The 10,403-nt window shown below is 36.8% G+C and overlaps 1 long non-coding RNA gene across 1 annotated transcript; it reads right to left on the reverse strand.

Moving 5' to 3' along the window:
* Positions 1–676: 676 nt before the first annotated feature.
* Positions 677–8,453, reverse strand: LOC118518489 (uncharacterized). Its single transcript, XR_004908650.2, has 3 exons — positions 8,340–8,453; positions 6,668–6,825; positions 677–2,170 (listed from the first exon to the last, which is right to left on the reverse strand). It is a non-coding gene; the product is annotated as an uncharacterized LOC118518489 (long non-coding RNA).
* Between the last annotated feature and the right edge of the window lie 1,950 nt (positions 8,454–10,403).

A 10,403-nucleotide genomic window follows, 5' to 3' on the forward strand; every position in this document is an offset into this window, starting at 1 on the left:
GTAAAGTATACTTCAATAACTTGAGCTGAAAAAATAGACCACTTTTAAGACCAGTTCTGAGTTGAAGAGGCTGATAGAACACTTAGAGAAGAATACTTGTCAGAAACCACAGGAAACATTTAAAAACAATTAAGACAGCAATTGTTAACATTCAGTTATTTTCCTTCCCCTCTATGCAAACATTATGATTTTAAAATAAAGTGAGCAAATTATTTTAAAAATGTAATGATAACGGCTAAAATAATAGTAAGTTAATGTATAATTTCCAAAGGGGTAGAATTAAACCAAGGATTTTAAAGGGCAAAAAGCCTAAAAGAATCCATAAGATTCCAAGAAACTAGAAAAAAGAGGAGCATAGGAAAAGCAGGAAAATAGAAAGGACAAAATCAAATGGCATAAATAACTCCAAATACATAAGAAATTATACTAAATATAAAAACACTAACCCAGCCACTTGTTAAAAGACAATATTTGATTGATTTGCAAAAGACGCCTAAAATATAACGGCAGAGAAATGAAAAAATAATTCCAGATATATGGAGTTAACAAGATTTACTACCGAAAAATAACAGCATCGAAATGTTGAAAGTAAAAGGACAGAAAAAGATAGGTCAGGCAAATACTGAACAAAGAAACCTGATGTAGCTATATTATTGCCAGAAAAAAAAAAACAGTCTTTAAGGCAAAAAGCTTTATTAAAGATAATGAGGGTCAGTACAGAATGATGAAAGGTATAATTCTCCTGGAAGGCATCACAGTTATATGCTTTTATGCTTCCTAATAACACAGCTCCAAAACCTACAAAGCAAAAATCGACAAATTACAAAGAGAAATTGACAAATCTACCATTATAGTGAGAGTTCTTAACATTCCTCTCCCAGTAATTGATATATCAAGCAGGTAAAAAATCAGTAAATACATAGAAGACTTGAAAAAGTGAAATTAACATCTTCATCTAATGGACCATAGGATTCTACACCAACATTTAGAGAAATCAAATTCTTCTCAAGCATTTTGTAAAGGAAACATTTACAAAAATTGACATACTAGCCCATAATATAAATGTCAAAAAATTTACAAGCTGATTCTAAAGTGTATTGGAAAGAGCAAAAGTGCCAGCAATAACCAAGATAATTCTGAAGCCAGAAACAAGATAGGGAAACATGCCCTACCAGACACCATGACCCATTAGAAATCTATAGTAATTAAGACAGTGCGATATAGGCACAGGGACAAATAGGTTTGCCAGATAAAATACAGAAAGTCCAGTTAAATTGGAATTTCAGATAAACAATGGTATGTATTTTGCATGCTAAATCTGGCAACCTTATATACATTTAAGCCACTGGAACACCAGAGAGAGCTTAGAAGCAGAACCATACACATACGGGAACTCAACCTTTTACAGAGGTAGCAGATCAGGTCAGTGGGAGGAGATAAGTTATTCAGTATGTGGTATTGGGACAATTGTTTATTTATATGTACAAGAAATACAGTAAAATTGCTTCTGTATCTCACACCCATAAAAATTCTGTCCCAGATGGATTAAAGACTAAATCTAAAAAAAATCTTGAAACACATAGAGGTAAATATAGGAATTAATTTTTTGACACTGGGGTAGGAAAACTTCCTAAAACAAGACACAAAAAGTACAAACCATAAAGCAAATGACTGATAATTAAATTACAATGAAATAGAAAACTTGTGTATCAAAACCTGCATTTTATTTTTTTTCAAAACATGCATTTTAAAATGCATGAAAAGGCAAGCCTCAAAGTAGAAAAATATATTTGCAACAAATATAATGAACAAAGGATTAGTATCCAGAATTGATGAAGAATATGTAATCTATTATATAAATCAAGAAAAAGATACCACACAGTCTATGAAAGTTTCTAGAAGATTCAAATATCTTTGACTGTTTTCAGTTCTGGGTGGCCTCAGCTCTTCATCCTGAAGGTCTGGTCAGGGATGGACTTCTAGAAGCCCCTTAGACTGAAAAGGGATGAAATGTGAAGCAGTGTGAAGCTTCTTTTTCTGAGTGGGTGCTATGAATGATAGAAATGCCTTCATATGGGTCAGAGGCAACATGATGCCCCACTTTTCTCTTGTAAGCAAGAAATAACTTTTCAGAGTCCTTGTAAAAACAGAATCAGCCAAATGCTTCAATCTGCAGGTACACAAAAGCAGATACATAGCATTATACAACAAGGTCTTGGTAAGTGATGGATATTTTCAGATTTTACTTTATATGCTCACTTATTTTTTGAATTGTTAAAGGCACATACGGTGAGCAATATTCTTTTACAATGCACACAATATAAACATTAAAAATGGCCTTATTTTGTATTTTGAAGCTCTCTCATTTGTCTTTCTCCTGGAATATTCTGCACCCTACTCCTTTCTGAAAGTGCATTTTGTGACGTGTCTCACTTTAGCATATTTATCCACTTGGTCCCTACATTTTTAAGAGGAGAAAAACAGTGTTCCAAGTCCATGCACATTGAGAATTTTAAATTTTACTTACAAACCAACAATAACAAATAATCTTATACAAGGATCATTTCTGTAGGATAGTACTTAGCAATCCAGAGAGATCAGGAAATACAGAGACAGGGAAACAATAATCTGTAATTTTACTTTACACATGTCTGTATTGTTGACATTAAAAGGATAATATTATTATTAAAATAATGGTATTAAAAGAAAATGAATAAAACTTTTGAATGGCCTTGCTTGCATCCTCCCTCAGCTTTCTTTTTTTTTTCAACTAGAATTTTAAAGCGCAACCAAAACCACTTATTTTCTACCTTTTAGTAATCTTTCCATGTATTTTATAGGCAAGCCCTTACCAGGTTTTGCTTGACTTACTTCCAACACTCTGGCACTTTCCACTTGTTTCTGAATGTACGTGTTCTGGATTAAGAAAGCTCCATATATGGTAATGTGGATTCCATTAAGCAGAAGAATGAAAGAGTAAATCCCATTACTTAGCCATGTGACTGTAGGCATCTTTCAAAGAGAACACCCTCTACCCTTCACCATTTCACCCCACCCCAAACAATCCTGGACCCTAATCAGAAGGTATTAAGTGATTCTTTTTAAATTGTTCTGTAAGTAACAGATTGGAGGGAGGCAAAGTAATGTAAGGCTGAGTATCAGGAAAGTCAATGTAAATGGGTTAAAGTGATCCTGATGACAGAATCCCTCTTTTTAATACCTACAACTGAGGAAAATATGGCACACAGATAATGCAGTGACTTGCCCAAGGTCATAGAACCACTATGCAGGAGGGAAAAGACTAGCACGTAGCTATCAGAAAGGAATACAAATATTTCTACTGTACCACACAATAAGGTAATGAGAGGAGAAAACAATACCTGATTTGTCTTATTTGTATTATGTCAAGAACATGGAGTCTGACTGATATCAGAAAAGGATAGCCTCCAATCACAATTTTTCCACAGAACGGATGAACAACCCTACACCGGCTGTTGCATTTAATCCATTCTAAAATACACATTTGTTTCACTTTTTAACACTTCAATCACTGGTCTTAGCATTACTACAGCAAGCATTTTATCTTTCTTGGTAATATCTAAAATAGCTTGTGTCTTAAAAGTGATGGCATCTTATATTCAATGAAATACAGCTCTTCACCTGTTGGAGCTTCAGTTTCCTCATCTAGAATATAGAGCTGAAAAATCAAACTGTCATGAGGATTAAGGGAGGTAAAACAGTGTACAGCAACAATCCCAGCTCCAGGCACAGAACAGGTGCCCAGAGTTCCTTGGGTTCCCCAGAGGGAGTCCCCTCAGGATTCTCTCTCTTCCCTCTCCCTCTGCCCCTCCCCCCCATGTGCACGCTCTCTGGGGAAGCAGTGAATGGGGGCATGGACCATGGAACCCATCATCTGACCCTTCTACTTTCTCCCAGTGAATCAGCTCCTTAAATCTGCACCCTCCTTTCTAATCCAGCTTAAAATGCATGGCCCATCACTTCAGCTGTTTCACTTCAGTGATCCTCCACTCTCTTGTCCCTTGGTCCTTCTGCTTCAACCATGGGGTAAACCCCTGCAATATAGAGCTGTGGATTGTCCTGCAGGAAAAAATTCCTGCAAAAGGAATTGCTGGGTCAACATGCAAAAAAGGTTTACCCTTTTTAACTTACTGGATGACTGTGGGGAAAGAGCTCTCACCCATTGTTGGTGGGAGTGGAAATCAGTACTGAACATTTTAAATCTGCATTTGACAATGCCATATGCTTTGGATGAAAATTTTTACTCTCAGGAATTTATCCTATGGAAAATCTTAAACAAGTTCTAAAGATATATGCACAATCACCATGATTGTACCATTGTTTCAAATAGGAAATTCTTGTAACAAGTTTTGCTGTAAGATAAATTCCTCAGGGCAGAATGGCTGGATCAAGGCTTCTCAGATATAAAATATTTAATTTGGGGCGCCTGGGTGGCTCAGTCAGTTAGGCATAGGACTCTTGATTTCAACTCAGGTCATGATCTCAGGGTTGTGAGATCGAGGCCCAAGTTGGGCTCCGTGCTCAGCGGGGAGTCTCCTCAGGATTCTCTCTCTTCCCTCTCCCTCTGCCCCTCCCCCCATGTGCATGCTCTCTCTCATTCTCTCTCTCTCAAATAAATAAATCTTAAAAAATATTTAATTAAAAAGAAGAAAGTAAGAATCACTTGAAAAAAATAACAATTACCATTAGTTCTTCTGCCACTAGTCAGAAATAACCGTCTCTTTATTTTCTATTACTATTATGTATAATATTCAAGGAAATAGTTACTGAGGGAGAGTGCCTTTTCAAGATCAATATTATCACTACATTTAAAGATATGCAAACTGAGGTTCAGAGGGGTGAAGAAATTTGCAGGAGTAAGTAACAGAGTTGGAATGGGATCCCAGGTACACTTCAGAATAAAACACAGCACGTTAATCTATATTTTGATATTCTATCAAATTACTTCAATAACCCTGTGAAGAAAGGGTTACTTTCCTCCTTTTCAGAATGAGGAAACTGAAGCACAGAGGGGTTAAGTATCTTACCTATGGGTCACTCCTTAGTAATGTGCAGAACTCAGATAAGAACACAAAGTGCGTATGACCACAAAGCCTTTTTATCTTTTCAACTCATCACACTGCCTTGTGTTCTTTAACTATAAAAGCATTCATGAGCTTTGTTTCTAACTATGAAAGTAACTCATGTTCATTTCGGATATTATCAAAAGCACAGGCAACTATATAAAGATACAAATAACCTCCAATCTTACTCTCACTGATAAACAGTGTTCATGGTTTGCAACATCCCCTTGCAGTCAGAAACATCCACATATATGCACATTCATGTCAGCTACACATACCTTTTATGTGACTAGAGTCACATCGGATGGATATATGGTATTGTGTACTAATTTTTTAACCTTCACATTATATCATTTGGCGTGAGGATAAGATCTCCATTTCCTTTGCAGAAATTTACCAATGATCCAGCACCAATTCTTATTGACTATGAATTCTCAAGCAATTTATCAAATACTCAATGTTCCCATGCACTTGGTTCTACTGATTATTTTTCTATTCTGTCTCATTAACATATATGTCAATTCTTGCACCAGGATTGGACTGTTTTAATACTGCATCTTTGTAGAACCTTGTCATCCAAGGTAATACTCTACATCTCTTCCCAAGCACAAGCCCTTTATCCTTCTTCTGATTGGTTTGAGAAAGCTAATAATAAAGGAACATAAAGATAACATTTATTGAGCCCTTAGTGCCAGACATTTCACTAAATGTTTTACATGTGTTTTTTCTTTTAATTTTCATTACAACTCAATTTGTAGGTTATTGCTGTTATAACAACCATTTGAAAGATTTTTTTAATGGGGCTCAAATAAATTAAGGAATTTGCCAAAGGTCATGCAACCAGAAAATGGTTGGCCCAAACCCCCAACGTGCGTGTGACTCCATATTAGAGGTGAGGCCAGCACAGGGGAAATGACTCATCCAAGGTCCTGAGGTTCATTATCGTGCTTAGTTCGTCTGTACTGTCTCCTCTTTCCAGGGCTCAGGGAACACTGTTTCTTTGGATGTTCAAATAGAAAGTGAAGTAACAGGGACAGGAAATCACATGGAATAAAAGGAAATAGGGCAATGGCTGTCTTCCCTTTCCCCAACTTCCTCAGATAACTCATTCCACAGCACAGAAATGGCACTCAACTTCATACATTATGTATTTAAACATTTCATTTATTCTTGCTACATTTCCAAATAATCTGACAGTTCTGCTCTTTGCTTTATGTCAGTCTCTTTTATGGTACAGAAAAGTCAAGGTGGGCAGGACAAACTTCTTTTAAGTTGCATACTATATGCCAAACACTTCCTTAAGTTTTCTCATTTTCCTCACACAATTCTGTGGGAAAGGTATCAAATTCTTCCCATTTTACAGCAGCAGAATTCAGGTTCACAGAGAGTAAATAAATTTTCCAGAGTTATACATAGATCTTGTAAGAGGCAGGAATGGAGGTTCCAGCTCTTGCCCTCTCCCCACAATAGATACAGAGCAGCCTCCGTTCTGGAAGATGGGCTTCTAAGGCTGGAGAAATGGTTGGATCACACTCCCCTGCCCTTGTGGCCCCTTGAGTACTCACTCAACAACCCGTCTGGGTGATGAAGATGACAGAGGAGATGAAATCCCGCCCCTTGTGCCAAGGCACCTGGATATGGGACCAAATCTGTTGGCTGATCCCTGAGGCAGTGCGTGGAGCTTGTACAGAAGCTCGGGCTTTTAAACAACTAGGAAGGTGACCTAGGTGATGAAAATAAACATTCATCAAATTCATTCTATATCATAGTAATTTCATATCTCATTTCATTTAATCCCAAAAACGAACTTTCAGGATAGAGATTACTATCCTCTTCATAACCTAGAGCTCAAGCCAATAAATTCAGGTTAGTAATATTGTAAATTACAGACCAGGAACTCTAAACCTGGACTTGTTCTAAAACCTGACCTTTTCTCTCTGCTTCCTGTGGCCTCATGGGCTTTGAATGCTTTCTCTATCTAACCTCCCAGTAGACTGGCAATTACTCCACCCCAGTGTATTCTTCAAACATTTATAATTAACCATATTGTTTTTAATAATAAAAATCAGTAAGATTTTAAAACACTTACATTGCAAGAAAATAAAACAAAATATAAAATGGGAAGGAAAATCATTCACATATACTATAGACATTGAGTTAATATTCATGATAAATGAGAAAGTGACCATATGGTTTGACATGCTCCCAATTCATGTCTGTTGTTTAACAGTGCAACCTTCACTCTCAAAAGTGCCCAGTTCAGGGGCGCCTGGGTGGCTCAGTCGTTAAAAGTCTGCCTTTGGCTCAGGTCATGATCCCAGGGTCCTGGGATCAAGTCCCGCATCGGGCTCCCTGCTCCCCGGGAAGCCTGCTTCTCCCTCTCCCACTCCCCCTGCTTGTGTTCCCTCTCTCGCTGTGTCTCTCTCTATCAAATAAATAAATAAAATCTTTAAAAAAAGTGCCCAGTTCAAACAATAAATTATATGGTCATCCTCAATATAAATAATTCCTTTTGAATAGTAAGAGATGAGTAAAGGGTAACTTGTAATTTTCATAAAAAGCTGTGGAAGTGCCCAACAAATCAATAAAAAGATAACCCAAACACAATAATGAAAGAAATACAAATAAAAATCCTAAGATTTCATAAGAAAAAAAAGAAAAGATGTAGATTAGCATGTTGTCCTTTTTCTTTTTGCTGAATAACAGATATGTATAGCTGTATATTTATATTGTTCATATATATAGTGCATGTATTTGCACAAAAGTACTTATATATGCTAGTACCATTATATTGGGATAAAAACATTTGTAGAATATATTAACACTCTATTAAGAACATTTATCTTAGGAGGGCAAACAGCAGTTTCACCTCTATTTATACATTTCTCTATGATTTGATGTCCTAATGTACATATATATCAATTTTATAACTCAGAAAAGTAATTGAAATACAATTTTTAAAGCACAAGAAACATTTTGTTATGATGTAGCTCATACAGATAATGTTATAGATCTATTCATTTAGAACAGCATTCACTATTAAGCAATAAAAAGCAGATTATACACTATGTACAATATGATCCTATTTATTGTTGATAATACACTTATGTATACGAGCAAGTACATATCATAAAGCAAATGTGTCTAAAAGATATGACCCAAAATACAAAATATGCACAAACACGCACACACTACACACCCACACACACAGATACACACTCCCTCAGAAACACTCACACTGACGGCTTTCTCTTCATCTGAGACAGGGGTGGAACTTCCTGTCAAGAGCTCAGAGAACTAAACAGTATCTGATTCTGCAGGAAGGCCTGCCTGTGCCATTCAAGCCTCCAGCAAGCCCTGTTTGGTGGGTCAGAACAGAGGCCCCTCCCTCCCCAAATCCTTGTAGAGCCTCCTCCCAGAGATATCGAGAGATGTAGTTCTGACTCTGACCAGCAGGTGGCGATTATCTCAATACACAACCTTTGCTGCAATAGAAAAGCCTTGATTTCTATAAGAAACACTAGTAATCGTTGTACTTTTTAATAACAGATTATGAAGCAGTATGTACACTATGATACAAGATATTTGAAAACTTTTGAATGTATAGGAAAAAATTGAAATAGTGTATTCTTTTTATTTGCTGATGACGACTCCCAAATCTGCCCCTCTCTTGTTAATTCATTCATTCAGGAAATATTTATTCAGAGAAACATATTTTTAACTGAGCTGTGTTACATTTCTATAAAAAATTTTCTCACAGATAAAGTAGTGACTTGGTGGATTATCTGGCTAAATTTCATGTTTAGCTCCTCCCTTTGCTTTTTGTCTATCTACTTGTCCCATCTTATCAAGCTGGGTTTTTCATCCATGGGTTTGTGGAAATTTGTGGTCACCTTATTAAAAGGGTTTCCACTGAATATAGCTGACTAAGACCTACAAAACCTTACTGAAGAGTCAGTTTAACGCAACTAAATTGGACAAATATTTGTTGAGATCTAATCATGATCTGAGCATAGTGAATTCTCATAAAAGAAAGGGTTTCTATATAGCCCTTTCTGACATAACACAGTGGTAGATTTCTGGGAGAGATTTGGGCTTACCTCACCGCTGGAAGGGTGACCTATGCAATTTAGAATTCCTGTTGTTCTTTATGCCCAATGTCCTCTCCTAAAAGAGAACTGTTTTTCTGCTTCAAGTCAGAGTTCCCTTCCCAAGGGCACAGGAAATTCTAGGGGGGAGTGGAGGGAGGTAAAAATAAATAACATTTTACATGCACTTCTTATGTTCCATGTGTTTTCCTGTCTTCTTATTTTACTTTCTAAATGTTAACATTGGAGAATCATTTTTCCTTTGTCCCTTAAAAGGCAAGACACTCATGGCGGGGGGCAGGGAAGCCTTCTTTGGCATGGCTTCTGGAGAGTCCAGCTAAGTTGGGAGAACTTTGGGGGTCCTAACAGACCAAACTCAGTATCTCTGTGACAACTTTGGGTAAATTCCTTCACCTCTTTTGACCTTACTTATCTGAATTCTACTTGCCCTGCTTTTCAATCATCCAGGATTGTGAAGGTTAAAAATGAGCTGTATATTATAATCAAGTGTCCCCAACTGTAGGGAACCACTATATGGTATCTTAGAGTTAATTGCTGCCAAAGGCACAGGCCTTAGACTCATTACCATGAGTGCCATTCCAGCTTTAGGAGAAGAATGTGAAAATACTTTAAATTCCCGTGAATTGAAGTTTTTTTATTATCATTTTCCTGCAAAATAGGACCCAGTTAAGCATTCAGAGTTCATTCAAGTCCCCATCAATCTGAAGTATGTCTTTTGCTTTAAGAGATATAATCTAGCTGTGCTCTCATCGTATCTATGGTGTCCTCCTCTTCTAAACTGGAGGCCCCCTTTCTGTATTCAAGTGATAACGGAGTAATGAGGTACACCTCTGTCCCTTCTCACCAGCACCAGAATTTAAACTGCAGACCAGGTTGGTTCTTCAAAATAAACCTCTATTCCCATAAAACTATAGAAGACAGAAGAGCACAAAGCTAAATGATAAGCACAATAAAATAATAAAGTATAGGATGTGAAATAGGGAGTTCCTGACAATGATATCTACCTCACTTATTTTTACAGGTGACAAAATGGAGCCCAGAGAAGTTCAATAACTTGCCCAAAATAAGACACCTGGCGAATGAAAGAGAAAGGACTAGGACATACATATCAGAAAAAGCATATGCATTTCGATTTTGTTACACATGAACACAAAAAGAAAATATCCCCTGGTTTATAAATGTGGGATTTACA

This window comes from Halichoerus grypus, chromosome X, assembly GCF_964656455.1.
Source record: "Halichoerus grypus chromosome X, mHalGry1.hap1.1, whole genome shotgun sequence".
Classification (NCBI taxonomy): Eukaryota; Metazoa; Chordata; class Mammalia; order Carnivora; family Phocidae; genus Halichoerus; species Halichoerus grypus.